This window comes from Microtus oregoni, unplaced genomic scaffold (genome assembly GCF_018167655.1).
Source record: "Microtus oregoni isolate MIOR12 unplaced genomic scaffold, Mior012 000043F_ref0000047, whole genome shotgun sequence".
NCBI classification, from domain to species: domain Eukaryota; kingdom Metazoa; phylum Chordata; class Mammalia; order Rodentia; family Cricetidae; genus Microtus; species Microtus oregoni.
The window spans coordinates 3,659,272-3,672,720 of NW_024543210.1; the positions used below are offsets into that span (position 1 = coordinate 3,659,272).

At 39.2% G+C, this 13,449-nt stretch overlaps 2 non-coding genes across 2 annotated transcripts; both read right to left on the reverse strand.

Annotated features, from left to right (window-relative positions):
• Window positions 1–828: 828 nt before the first annotated feature.
• Window positions 829–903, reverse strand: LOC121434554. Its single transcript, XR_005972483.1, has one exon. It is a non-coding gene; the product is annotated as a small nucleolar RNA SNORD113/SNORD114 family (small nucleolar RNA).
• Window positions 904–8,402: 7,499 nt separating this feature from the next.
• On the reverse strand, window positions 8,403–8,477 carry LOC121434523. Its single transcript, XR_005972459.1, has one exon. It is a non-coding gene; the product is annotated as a small nucleolar RNA SNORD113/SNORD114 family (small nucleolar RNA).
• Between the last annotated feature and the right edge of the window lie 4,972 nt (window positions 8,478–13,449).

Genomic DNA, 13,449 nt, shown 5'->3' on the forward strand with positions numbered 1-13,449 from the left:
TCTGTGGAACACAGTGATCATAGAATTGAATACATTTCTCTTGGTTTTTCTCAACGGGTTCTCATCAAAACCTGTCTTAGTCATTAGTTTCTGGACTCTAGAATTATAAAAGGCATTAATGCAACTGCACTTACCTCTAATCTTGACTCAATGATCCTCAGACAGTTTCTTCTCATTCTTCAGGACTCTAGGCTCTCACAGTACCGCAGTGGTTTGAGTGGGGTCTCGATATCAGCATGCTGGTACCAAGTCGGTCTCGATCTCAGCATGCTGGTACCAAGTCGGGTCAGCCTTTCTGAAGGGTTCAAAGCAGAGGATGGAGAGACCATGATGAGAATGTTGATCATTAGTGAATGCCTTCTTTTTCTCCTAGGCTGCAACTCTTTGGTCTTTTCACAGGAAGCACCGATTTCTGGACATTTCCTAGAGAAAATTACTGTTATTCTTCCAAATAAAGTGTCCTGTCCTGCATCAAGACAGCACCTCATATCCTGCATCTTTCACAAGGCCTGTGAAGACATATGGCCCTGATTTTCTCCACTTAGGAATTTCTACTTTCCCAAGGTCTTTCTTTTAATCTTGCCCAGCACCCATCATATTCCCTTGGTTAACTACCTGGGTACTGATGCCAGTTCTGGTCCTGCTCTTTCCCCCCAGAATAATAACTTTGGTAAAAGGAAAAAGTCAGGCCATCGTAGACTGCTTTGTACCTGACCTCAGATATCAGAAGAAAATGGGCATTTGTCTTGTAGCCCAACCTTGTCTACTCTCTCTACCTGAAATGGTAAAGGAAGGCTACAAGGACGGACAAAGAAAGATAACTCTGTGCCTGACCTCAGATATCTGTTCACATGGCAGTCATCGAGACACACTCAGACGCCATGAGATCTCATCATCGGTCCCTGGTTGGCTGCTCTGTCTGGAGCCATCGGGATTGGTTCACTAACTGCTCAGTGTGGCAGGTCGGGAGGCCACACTAGAGGAACCTACTCTGCACTGGGAGACCTCACTACCTGCCCTTCTGCTATTTTCACTGCTATTTTCTGTGCCCTTCCTCACCATGAAGCTTTTAAGAGGACTCTCCTTACCTCTTCTTATGGTCTGCAAGAGGATCAATGCTGTAGTTGTCAGCTACAATGGGCTCTGGACTGATGTCTCTCTTTTCTTGAATTCTTAACAGACTTGTAGTCTGTCTGCCATTTTAGCATATCTGTGTAGTAGAAGTTATAGAATCCAATTTAAATATTGAAACTTCCCTTCTTAAATCCCCTCCCCATTCTTATTTTAATTTGTTGATTGTCAGGTTTTCTTTTGCCTGTCCTGTAGACCAGAATTCCCTTAAACTGAGACTGAGGTAAATCCATGGCTAATCACTTTCTTCACTGCCCAGCTCCTGTGGATAATCTGTTTTTCCACTTTTCTACTCCTTATGTACTTTGGTAATATCATTTTAGCTACCTCCTTCCATTCGGTTAATTCAATTTCGTATACCTGTCTAGTTAACTTTAAGTCATGTCAAGTGCATGAGCCGAAGATTAACAAGTGTTGGGTTTTCTGCATAGCTGCCTCTGTCGCTTGACACTGTATGCTGCCATATTCTCTAGGCTTTTATTTCTATCTCTCCTTGATTCATCAATCATCATTCAAATGCCAGCAAAATATATCAATACTTTCATAGTCGGTCCCTTCTCCTTCACGTCTACATTGAATTATTGATTATTTCTATGATAAACACATATAGTACCAAAATATTAAAAGGCTAGTCAATTACCCTCCAAACAATAGAGACTTTATGCAACAGAGATGTCATCTTTTCTATATTGCAGATAGTTTGCCAGTATCATAGTAAGCATGACTTGATAGGAAACCTGTAATTCCATGACACTACACAGATGGTAAGCTCCACCAGGAGAAGCCTGCTGCTCTTGTCTACCCTCAGCTGTGCCCAGCACTGTCACTCCAGGCTACTGTGCATGGAGAAGCTTGTGAGTCATTTGAAAGCATTTCTTAGGGTGTTTAGACCACATTAATGCACTCCTCCATTTCTCTTTGATGTTTTCTTACATTGAACTATTTACGCATTATATCATTATTTGCAAATTATTTATATTATCTTTTACAAAATGACCTACTTCCAACTAAGCAAGAAGATGGACATTATCTATAATTTTCTCTATCCCATCTTTACACAAAATAATGATTCACATGACCCTTGCTTCTTTTTGAAATATGTTGGTATACTGTAGGGTGTTTTTGTCTTGTTCCTTATGTTTATAATTAGAGTAATCTTCCCTCTTTCCTCTTTTTCTATGCTTTTCTATTTTTATTGTTTGACTGATATTCAAGACACAATGAATTAAATTAAAACATGAAATAGGTGAACATGGAGTGCACACCTGCCGCCAGATGGACCTCTGAGACTGATTCATGAGTATCATCCTGGACTCCTACCAACTCATTTAATGTTGACTGTTTATTTACTACTTTATTCATTAATTACAATGGAAATCTCCATTATCCTTCCCGAACACTGAAAGAGGATAGAACCTCCTCCTGTGCAAAGAAACAGCTCACACTAATTTTCCTTCTGTGATGAGCATTGGTCTTACAGGCATATCCAATTCAATGTTCTAATTCATGACAATTTAATTTGTTTCATCAATCACAATTGACCTAATGAAATCATATTTCACGTAATTGTTTATATACTTATTTATCTGTGTTGGGAATGAGAGCCGTGGAAACAGCAGGAGATCTTTAGGGTTCTAAGTATCCAGCTAAGGACATCAGGCTTTTGTGCTGAGGCATCTCACTGCCCCATACCCCTCACTGCTAAACAGCCTTCACAGACCACCTAAATCATGTCAATACGACCAGCTAGCACTCACATTGGCTCTATGCTCTAACACAGGCAACTGGTCAGCTGGTGACCATGGAAGATGATGTGATCTTAGGAATGCCCACTCTAGGGAGCGCAACTGATAGAGGAAGAGAGGCAGAAATGGGAAACATCCTTTCCTAACTTTGATTATTCACTTTTCTGTGTGTGGCATCTCTGATCGCCAGACACCTAGGCCTGTCATTTGACATGCAGATGCTGACAGTTGTCATCCATCAGGCCACTTAGAGCCCACTCTACTGATTCCTGTTTATCTGATTGTTTTATACTAGATAAACATAAAGTTTTTGAGCTTTGTATCAATTACTATTTAACTTTTAATTTACAGGTTTTCGAATGCAAATTATACCCGTGCATATGGTGCATAATAATAACAACAGTGTAGCTAACTGTTTTGTTTTGTCTAAAACTTTTTTTTTTAAATTTGAGTCCAGCATGTAAGAAGCACACATATTACTGTAGATTAGTTTGTTATTTGCTGCTGTTTGACTTGTGTGTGCTAAATACAACACGACAGGTGTATGGGAACTATAATCATCATTAACACACTAGTTTCCCTAAATCTTTTCTAAAAGGTCTAGATTCAAATGCTGCCACCCCGAGTATAGCTGTGATACAGACCTAGAATAATGCCCGTGTTAATATAAATCTTAGCATTGTTTTCGTATTTTGTGTATGAACTACTCAGGTAAGGTTCATCTGGAAGCTTGATTACACTAGTAACAAAAGAAGGTAGAGAGAGACGTTCTGCCCTTTAAACATGTAGTGGGGTCGCTCACATAGTCCATGCAAACTTAGACAAGAACTAAGATTAAACCCCCAACACGCACACGTCACTTTCCCAGCTTCTAGTGGCAATATAACACAGACCACCCGGTTTCGTGGAAGGGAACGACCAGGAACAGAGCACACTTAGATATCCTATCCTTTGCCTCTTTAGTACACCTTATATTTAAAAAGTCATTTAGGCCACCATTCACTGACACTTTAAAATAGATTTTTGTTGTTCCTTTAAGAAACTACCAAATCGCCACACATCTAGAACATGATCACTCTGCTATGGTTTCCATGGGAAATACTGCCCTAAGTTCATGTGTTTGAACACTTGGTGTCCAGTTGGAGGTCATGTTATGAGGTGACACCGGGGAAACTGAGGTCCCCTTTGATGGTTTCTCAGTCAAATTAAGGATGGAAGAACCAGGATGATTTTATCAGAGAAAAAAATAACCACAAAACCCCTCAAGACAAGCTGTAAACTTCAGCAGCTGCTGGAGGCAGAGAGGGAGAAGGCCAGCTCTGTGCCCATAAGCTGGTATGGCAGTCAAATACATGAGAGACCAGTGGCCACATGATAGGAGGAAGACTTTAGAGAAGGGAGCTCAAAATCATCATCCATCCAGGATTGGACCTGTTTCACTCTATGGCTTCTACTTTGTCTACCAATTTAATCACTAAGTCACTTGTCTGGCAAAGAGCTTTCTAATGTCAGTGTATTTCCTCTGATAATAAATCTGTTTTCTGTATCTGTGTGACTCTATATGCTACCACATTTGGACTGTAGGTATTACATATACATGGTTAGATTTTACATTGTCCATTGATAGAAAGCATAACCTTCGATGTCATCTACACAATGAAAAAACATAACCACCGCTTACCCTTGTCCCAAGATCTAAGCTAGCAATATGACTAAAGAACAGGGACTGTGGAATACGCAGACATCTCTCTGGGAGTAGCAACTCCTGGGAGCACAGAACGGAACAAGGGATAAAAAGTGACTTTCTCTTCCACAGGTACTTCCTTGCATTTATCATTTCTGTGGGACCTCAGAGCTTCAGACATATACCATTCATCATCTGAAACTCATGTACTGGCAGTTACGGTCACTGATGGAGGGACAGGCCAATTTCTCTTTATTCTTATCTACAATGTTTGCTAAGTAATCCATTAATCCACCAGTGATAAGTCTTGACGCCCATATATGAAGACTATGCTATCTGGGATATAATACCCACAGACTTTGGTTATCTAAGGTCAGCTTTTCGGTACAACAGTTACTCAGTTAAAATATTCATCCTAGGCCCCAAATGAGTGTGCTGGACCTTCTTTCTCCGCATATTTTTAAAACAGAGAGTAAGCTGTCCATGAAAAACAAAGCAAGATCTATACCTATTCCTCACCCTGATGTCCGGATACTAGTGAGAAAGCACAACTGAACGCCAGCCATGGACAATCCCAGCTCCAGCTCAGATGATTCCATCGGGAAGAACACAGAGTGTGCAGATAAACAGAAAAAACAAAAACCTGGGGACATTCTCTTCACAGACCTTTGGTTTTTAGCTTTGCTGTCAGAATTGACTCATTCACTCATTTAAATTAATGATGTAAGTTTTTACCTAAACAAAAGATGTAGAAACAAATTTAACACAGCCCCACATCCAGACGATAAACAAGGCCTGACGATCTAGTGCCTATGGTAACTGAGGATGGAAGTGTAGGAGGTACACTCACTGCCCACTGCGCCTCACTGTTCTCACAACAAGACACTTGGATGTCTCTGACACACTGCAGGTTTATATTTGACTAATACATCAGTAATTAATGGAATTATGGTTCCATTGCTTAATTCTAATGTCATAAGCAACAATTACCAACATAGGCCCCAGCCGTTGGCTACTTATAACTTTCTAACTATGTCCACATGAGTGGTTCTCAAACTACCTAACGCTGCAACGCTTTGATTCAGTTCCTCACGTTGCGGTGTCTCTCAACCATGAAATTATTTTCATTGTTACCTTAGAACTGTAATTTTGCTACTGTTATGAATCATAATGTAAATGTCTGATATGCACCATATCTGATATGCACTCCCAAAGGGGCTTGCAACCTACAGGGTGAGAACTACTTTGCGAAGGTATCTCACAGGCATATCAGACATGTAGTCCCTGTGATAGGGTCATTCAATCCCCAAAGGATGTATGACCCACGGGATGAGAACCACTAGACTAGAGGATATGTTCTACCAAGAAAAAGATGATCCTCCATTTTTGTTAGCTACTAGAGTCCAGATGTGTTTCATGTAGTGTGTGAGGCTCACTCTCAACACCCGCTCTCATCTTTGCTTCATCCTTTAACCTATCTTTTACTTGAATTTACTTTATTCTAAGGTAATAATTATAGTAAATCAATAAAATAGCCTGATCCACAAAAATGAACATGACGTTGGACAGCTTAACATCTGTCTGTGGAATCCTAGCCACTTGAGATTTTTATCTTTTGTTAATTGGCCTCAGCGTGGCAGCGATCAATCAGGAACCACAGCAGCCGACATCAAGCTCTCATTAAGCTCCAGCTAAGTTTTATTTGGATGCTATCTGTCACATTCCTTTATCCCCTCATGAGCTAATGGCTGCTCAAATCTATCCCCTATCGGCACCCAAAGACAGCAGCACAGGGACTATGGGAGCGCGGGTGTCTCTGGCACAAATGTGTCATTTCCTTTTCATCCAGACACACGAGGTGATTGAACTACAAGGCAATTCGATGGGTTTGTTGTTGCTTTTGATGAATCTCCATGCTGTTTTCTATGATGTTCTACTAAATTCACATTCCCATCAACAGTGTGTACAGGAAACCCTCTATTTACCCCTTTACTTATCATTGCTAAACTTTCTTGATAACAGCTTCCATACTGGAGTGAGGGGGTCTTGCTGTGGTTCTGATTTGCATTTCTCTGGTGGTTGATCATGATGGGCATTCTTTCATAGACTGCTTGACTGAGACATACATACTTCTGTCTATTAAAAATCATTTACTGTTTTCTATTCTTTTGCTATTGCGTTTTAGGCTCCTTATTTACCCTGGATGTAAGTTTCATATTCAGTACTTTCAGCCATAAGGTAGAATGGCATGCTGTAATTTTTAGTGGTATGCATGGCACTGGAGATGATCACACCGAAGAAGATAGGCTAAGCACAGAAAGACAAATACAATATGGTCTCGTTCTTGTGGGACGAAAGAGTTCATCTACTGGGAGCTGAGAGTGAAGTAATGGTTGCCAGATGGGTTAGTGGGAGAAGAGAATGGAGAAAAGTTGCTGTTATAGTTCAATGACCTTCAGAAACCCCGGGCTGTTATATACTGCAGAGAAAGTCTTGTTCATAGTTTCTTAATATCTCAAAGGAGTAGAAAAGAAGACAGCAGAATTTCAGGATATTAAGGAAATTATTGTGGGGGGGTATGGATATGCTTAACCTTCCTGAAAAATTACACTAGGTAAGCATGTATCAGGATGTCACTTTGATCATAACTATCTATTTGGTTTCAGACAAAATAAGAGAAAACAAAGACAGCATTGAGTTCTATCCCCCTCCCCCATCTACTGTTAAAACAATAAGGGCATAGTTACCTCATTGTCTACTTCTTCTAAAGAAAACAATTAACATAACACCATGGCTACTTTTAATCAGTTAAGCAAGGAAAAAAGCGTGGTGGCTGCTACTCACTTTGCAGGCACACAGCACAGCAGGGAGCGACAGAGAAGGGCGGTTCTTGTTCAGCACCTCCATCTGGGGAGTACAAAGCAGGAGAGAGCTGGACATGGTCTCTCCAGTGACTCATGTTTCTACCATTCTTTAGCATAACCTTCTACGAGCTCACTGCAAATGTATTTATTTTCTCCTTAAAGAACTTCAAATTTATAATAGACATATTGTAATGGTTGAAGATTTCTTGTCAGCATCATTTTAGTGCAGGATTATAATACAATTGATCAATTTCTGCTGAAATTGTGCCAAATGAATAAAATTCCAGCACTTGACTGACCTACATAGCAGAGGCTAGCCTGGTCCATATAGGGAGACCTCAATAGAAAAAAAAATATCTAATACCTATATCCTGATTGCATAAATGTACACATTTGGAATTTCTTCATCTCTGTTCATCTGTATACTTGTTTATTCAATCTTCTTTGATGTTTTTATAATAATAAAAAGGCAGACATAAAACAGTGATAGTGGTTGCTGTCGAATGAGGTAGCATTAGACGCTGAATGGTTCCCTTTCTCTAACACTTGCTATTTTTGTGTATTGTTTGATGAACCAAGAGAAATATATAAACTACACAATGCAAGACAAATATGAATTAATGTCCCTAAATTCATCTACAGATTGAACCTGTTAACCCCTAGACTGTTTTGGTTACTGCCTTCATTTCTTACTGTAAGGAATAATCCCTAAATACTTCTAATAACCTTATATTATAGATGATCTGTTTTGATACCTTTGATGGTTTTATTAGATTAAAATATGCTTTCCTAAAATACAGCAAAAAAAGAACATTAACTACTGCTCACAATGAATAGTAGGGATATGAGCAACAAAGAGGGGAGTCACATAAGAATCCATCCTCTATAGGGCATCTATCCTGAAAAGTACGTAACAGAACAGAAGATGAAAAATTAACAATCTTCTTTCCAGTCCTGCTTATCACTTCATCCATTGTGTTAGACCTCAGAGTTCTAGACACATGCCATTCATCCTCTGTAACTCGTTCGCTGATAGCTGTCATCACTGGTCCAGGGAAGGCCCAATATCCCTTCCCTTATATTTCTATAGTGTGTGCCTCTATTAAGTCACTAATACTATTCCTAAAAAGCCTATGACTGGAAAAATCCAAACGAACAAAGCTATTGTAATCCAGACTGATGCCTGGGTACATACACACCTTAAGTTAGTTATCCTTAGCTCTTCATAAATATGCTAAGCAGTACAATTATTCATTAGAATCTAAAATGTAAAATGGGTTCAGTTGGTCTTATATGACTACACTGTATAATCCTAAAAATACAGTAGATTCCCGACTAAATCAAGCACCCACCCCAAATAGGAATTATAAATATTACTTACATTTTTCTCCAGTGGACTATGGGGAACGTTACCACGAATAATCCCATCAGCTCACACAGGACCATAGGGAAGAGCTGGGAAAAGAACATATGATTAAAAAAAAAATCTAAGAAAACAATAATTAACACTTTCTCCCCATTGGCCCTTTACTTTAATCATTGGCTTAGTGTGGTGGTTCTCAGCCTTCCGGAAGCTGTCACCCTTTAATACAGCATTTCATATTGTAATGACACCAGCCAAAAAATTATTTGCATTGCTACTTTATAGCCGTGATTTTGCTACTGTTAGAAATTATAAATATCTGATATGCGACCCCTGTAAAAAGGTCGCAACCCATAGGATAAGAACCAGCTCTTTAGAGTCATTTGTATGATCATTTACTTAACAGTGTGAGGTTTTTGTCTTTGTTTTACTCTAAAGAAAAAAGAATTTTAATTTTTCCCATATATTGAGAACAGTGGCTTCACCATATAGTCTGAACCATCTTGAGCCAAGGAAGGAGGAGTAAGGGAATCAGACATCTAAATCAGGATCTTACTGTTTTCTTAACATATTATAATGTTCCAAGTCATGTTAAACAGTATTTCATTAATTGAGTGATTGATATTCTCATTCATCTAATTTTGACACAAGGCCTGTTTTTTTTGTTTGTTTTTTTTTTTTTTTTGTTTTTTGTTTTTTTGCTTTTTTCGAGACAGGGTTTCTCTGTGGTTTTGGAGCCTGTCCTGGAACTAGCTCTTGTAGACCAGGCTGGTCTCGAACTCACAGAGATCCCCCTGCCTCTGCCTCCCAAGTGCTGGGATTAAAGGCGTGCGCCACCACCGCCCGGCTCACAAGGCCTGTTTTTAAAGCACACTGTCCTCTCTCTGATAAGGTTTTTTTTTTTCTTTTCAGTTTTCTGCAGTATTATGGCTCTTTAGGTTAATGTGTGTGTGTATTTGTATTGCATATTCTATGAGAATTTTATGTATACATACAATACATTTTGTTCATATCCAATATCCTACTCCCTTAAGGATGACCCCTGTGTCTCTCAACTTTATGGCCTTTTTTTTTCATATACATATGAAGTGTAAAACTAATGCTACCTAAATGTGCGTGAGTGTGAATCCAACCACTGAAGAAAGTTACTAGGCTATTAAGCCCTTGTCAGATTCTATTGGGATACAAATTAATTTTAAAAAATTGACATTGTGGATGGAGTCAAAGACATTAATGTAAAGAGAAATAATTCAGGCACAGAAGGGCAAGTAGTACACGAACTCATTCATGTTGGAAACTGACATCGGGGCAGTTGGGACTTGAATGGTAGTTAGCAGAGACAGGGGAGGGTATAGGGAGGCAGAAGAGGTAAGGGAGAGTTAAGGGATGCTGAGTCACTGTTAGATGGCTTTGGTGCGGGATGAACAGGAAAGTGACCTTAGGTAACAACCATATTGGTTCTCTTTCTCTATTTCATGGTAGCTTGTTGATTAATTCATAGACTTAAAAAATATAAATATAGTAAAAATAGACTCTTGAACAGTCACCAAGATGCTTCTATAGAATTGCTTCCAGAGCATTCAGAAGGATACAATAAACTAAGCTAGGTGGGTCATGCACAAAGGGTTCAGCATAATAGAGAAATCCAGTCTACCAAAGGCACATTTCAGCGTCTCTAGTGAACTGCGATTCTTTTGAAAAGTCAGAAGAGTCACAGCATATTATTATGCCTCATTTCGAGCTTCTGACACAGGCATGTAACCATGGAGCTCAAGCCCATGGAAGGACGTGGGCCCCAGCGCCGAGCATCCAGGCTCAGGGCATCAAAGCAAAATAGCTCATTAAAAAGATGGGGTAATCTATTTTAGTTTTGCTTACCATTCTTTCCTCGGTTGGCTATTTAGGAAGTCATTATTTGCGGGCTCTTTATGCTCCTTTCCTTGACCCAGATGCGGACTATTATCTATTAATTATACTGTCTACCTCATCTCTAGCCAAAGAGGACGTGAAAGTACAAGTTATTTCTAGCCAGACATCAATGCTTTCAAACGAACAGGATGGAAATAAATGAAGACGTAAACTGAAAACAAATACATTCCATCTTACTGATAGAATGATTTCAAATAGAAAATTGACCACGAAGTTGGACACAGAGTCCATTGCCTATGAGCCAGAAGGTACCATTGGTCATCGATGAACCAGGATCGAGACTTCTTTTCTATACTCAGTTCTACTTTTCATATTGATCAGTTAGTATAAATAGAAATCCTATGATATTCAACCACGTACAAAGGGTGCTATTATTACTAATCTATAGATGGAAGCACTCTAACACTGACATGTTCATTACATTAATCCATGACCGTTTCAATATTTTCATTATGAATAAAAATTTTCGTGAAGTTGCTATTTGTGTGATTGCTATTCAGTTGGCCATCATTACTTGCCCTATAAACACTTGTTAATGATTCCCCACCCCCCAAACCAAGGCAAGAAGTCTTCAATTCACACTGGGGCCACTCTTTTTGTTTTTGTAATAACAATCAAAACTCCAAAGAACGTGGCCTTTTTTTAGGACAGCTGATGTCCCCACAAGAGTAGTCCCAGCAAAGCAAACATAGCAGATCCCCATCTCTGCACTAAAGCAGAGGTTCTCCGATGAATCAGTCAGTACCCATGATGAGTCCATGCGGTCATCGTCTTGGGTCAGGATTTCAACTTTTCCTTTCCCCTTACTACATTTATCTGCTAAGTTTCTAATTAGTTAACAATAATAAATACCTGCCTTCCAATATAATCAATTTATTGCAGTATCCAGACATTCAGGAACCAACCACACTACTGTAAAGTCCACTGAAGAACAGATATAGGATTGATCCCTTAGCAGCTTCTGGCTGAATTTTCTGACTACGTAAATGGATTTCTTGAACAATTTGGTGAATGTTTTTTTTTTTAAAGCTACTAATAGGGGAAAAAATTTCCCTATTGCTGATTGTCATCTCTGTGCTCTTAGCACCAGGATTTTATAAACATGCTTTAGTTAGCTCAGTGTATTTATTCTGAAGCGCACATGCAATGATGCTTAAAAAAAATATTAAGAGAGGCCAACTGTAGTAGCACTTAATCCCAGGACTCAGAGGTAAGTGGATCTGGGTCAGGACAAGGCCAGTTTGGTCTGCATAACCAAATTTCAGGACTACATAGCGAGACCCTCTTTCAAAACAACAACAACAACAATTTTTTTAAAAGCCACAATTTTCTATTAATGCATGCCTTTCAAATTCCATTTTCTTAGTCATTTTAGTATTTATTACTTTGTGGTATGGTGGGGTTTTTTTTTTCGGTTTTGTTTGTTGTTGCTTTTCTTCAGCATACGAATACTTGATCTCTTATTGGGCCTAAAGAAAGAACTCTGACAATCCCATGACATGACTCAACCGAATTACCCATACCTGTACGGTGACAGGCAGCCTCCCCCAATCCACTTCCTGCTTGGTGAGCTTAGGGACCTAGACACATGAATACCAATCTTGTCTCACTCACCATGTGCTCTCCTGCTTGCAGACACCATTCTCTTCACGTTACACACTTCCATGTTTGTTCTTCAAAATCAAACCTGTAATGCGACAAAGACAGAGAGGATGATCCCTGAATATTACTAAAATCTGTGTGCTCATCCCCACAGAGACAAACATGCAAATCCCCGCTTGCATCAGACCTCGGAAGGTCATAGATGCTTTGGCCATAAAAACATTTGGGATGGCTGTACATCCTGGGTTGTCCTTCCTTGCTCTTCCCTGAATAACCTGTATATTCTTCCAATTACAGCATGAACCACCATCAGCTCTCTGACTTGGAGCAGCATTTACATCTCTGTACTCCTGCTTCACAATAACAAGCACCATACACACTTATCTCCTAAGGAACATTTAGAGGACATAGCAATTCTTTACAAAAACACACACACAGTCAAGACACAAGAGTAAAAAGGGACAAAGGGAAAAGTAAGGGATCAGTGGGATAACAGATGCTAACTGGGGCACGAATGTGATCAAAGTACCTTATATACATAGGTGAAAATGCCAAAATGGAGCCCACTACTACGTACAGTTAATGCATACTAATAAAAAGTTGGGGATAGAAAACTACTTTTGTGGGGGAGTTGGCCACCAGCAGGTTGCCCATGCTCCAATGGATAACCACACACCTAGGTAGGTGTATCTGGGAAGTACTATTCTGACTCTATAAGTTAAAAAATATGATAAATATTTTAAAGACATGAAAATAATAGAGAGATGTGTGTCTGGGAGCAGATAGGACCAAGATACTGTGTATACACATATGACATTTTCAAAGAATAAGAAAAAAATATTATTTTTAAAAATTAATAGAATTAGTAAACTAGATTTGACCTTTTAAAAATTTTGTGCTAATATTTAAATAAATTCTAAGTGTTTACGCGCAGTTATTCAAATAGGCTTGGTTTCCTGCACACAGATTCTATGTACGGTCACATTTTTAACACATACAGTGAGCAAAAATTCCAATGAAGGAAGAGCACTGGCTGGCCTCTTGGCCACATCCAAGATACAACCCTTGTGCACATTATTAAAAAAAGGTTAAAAATGTTATAAAAATCTCTTCTCTCCATTCTACCATGCC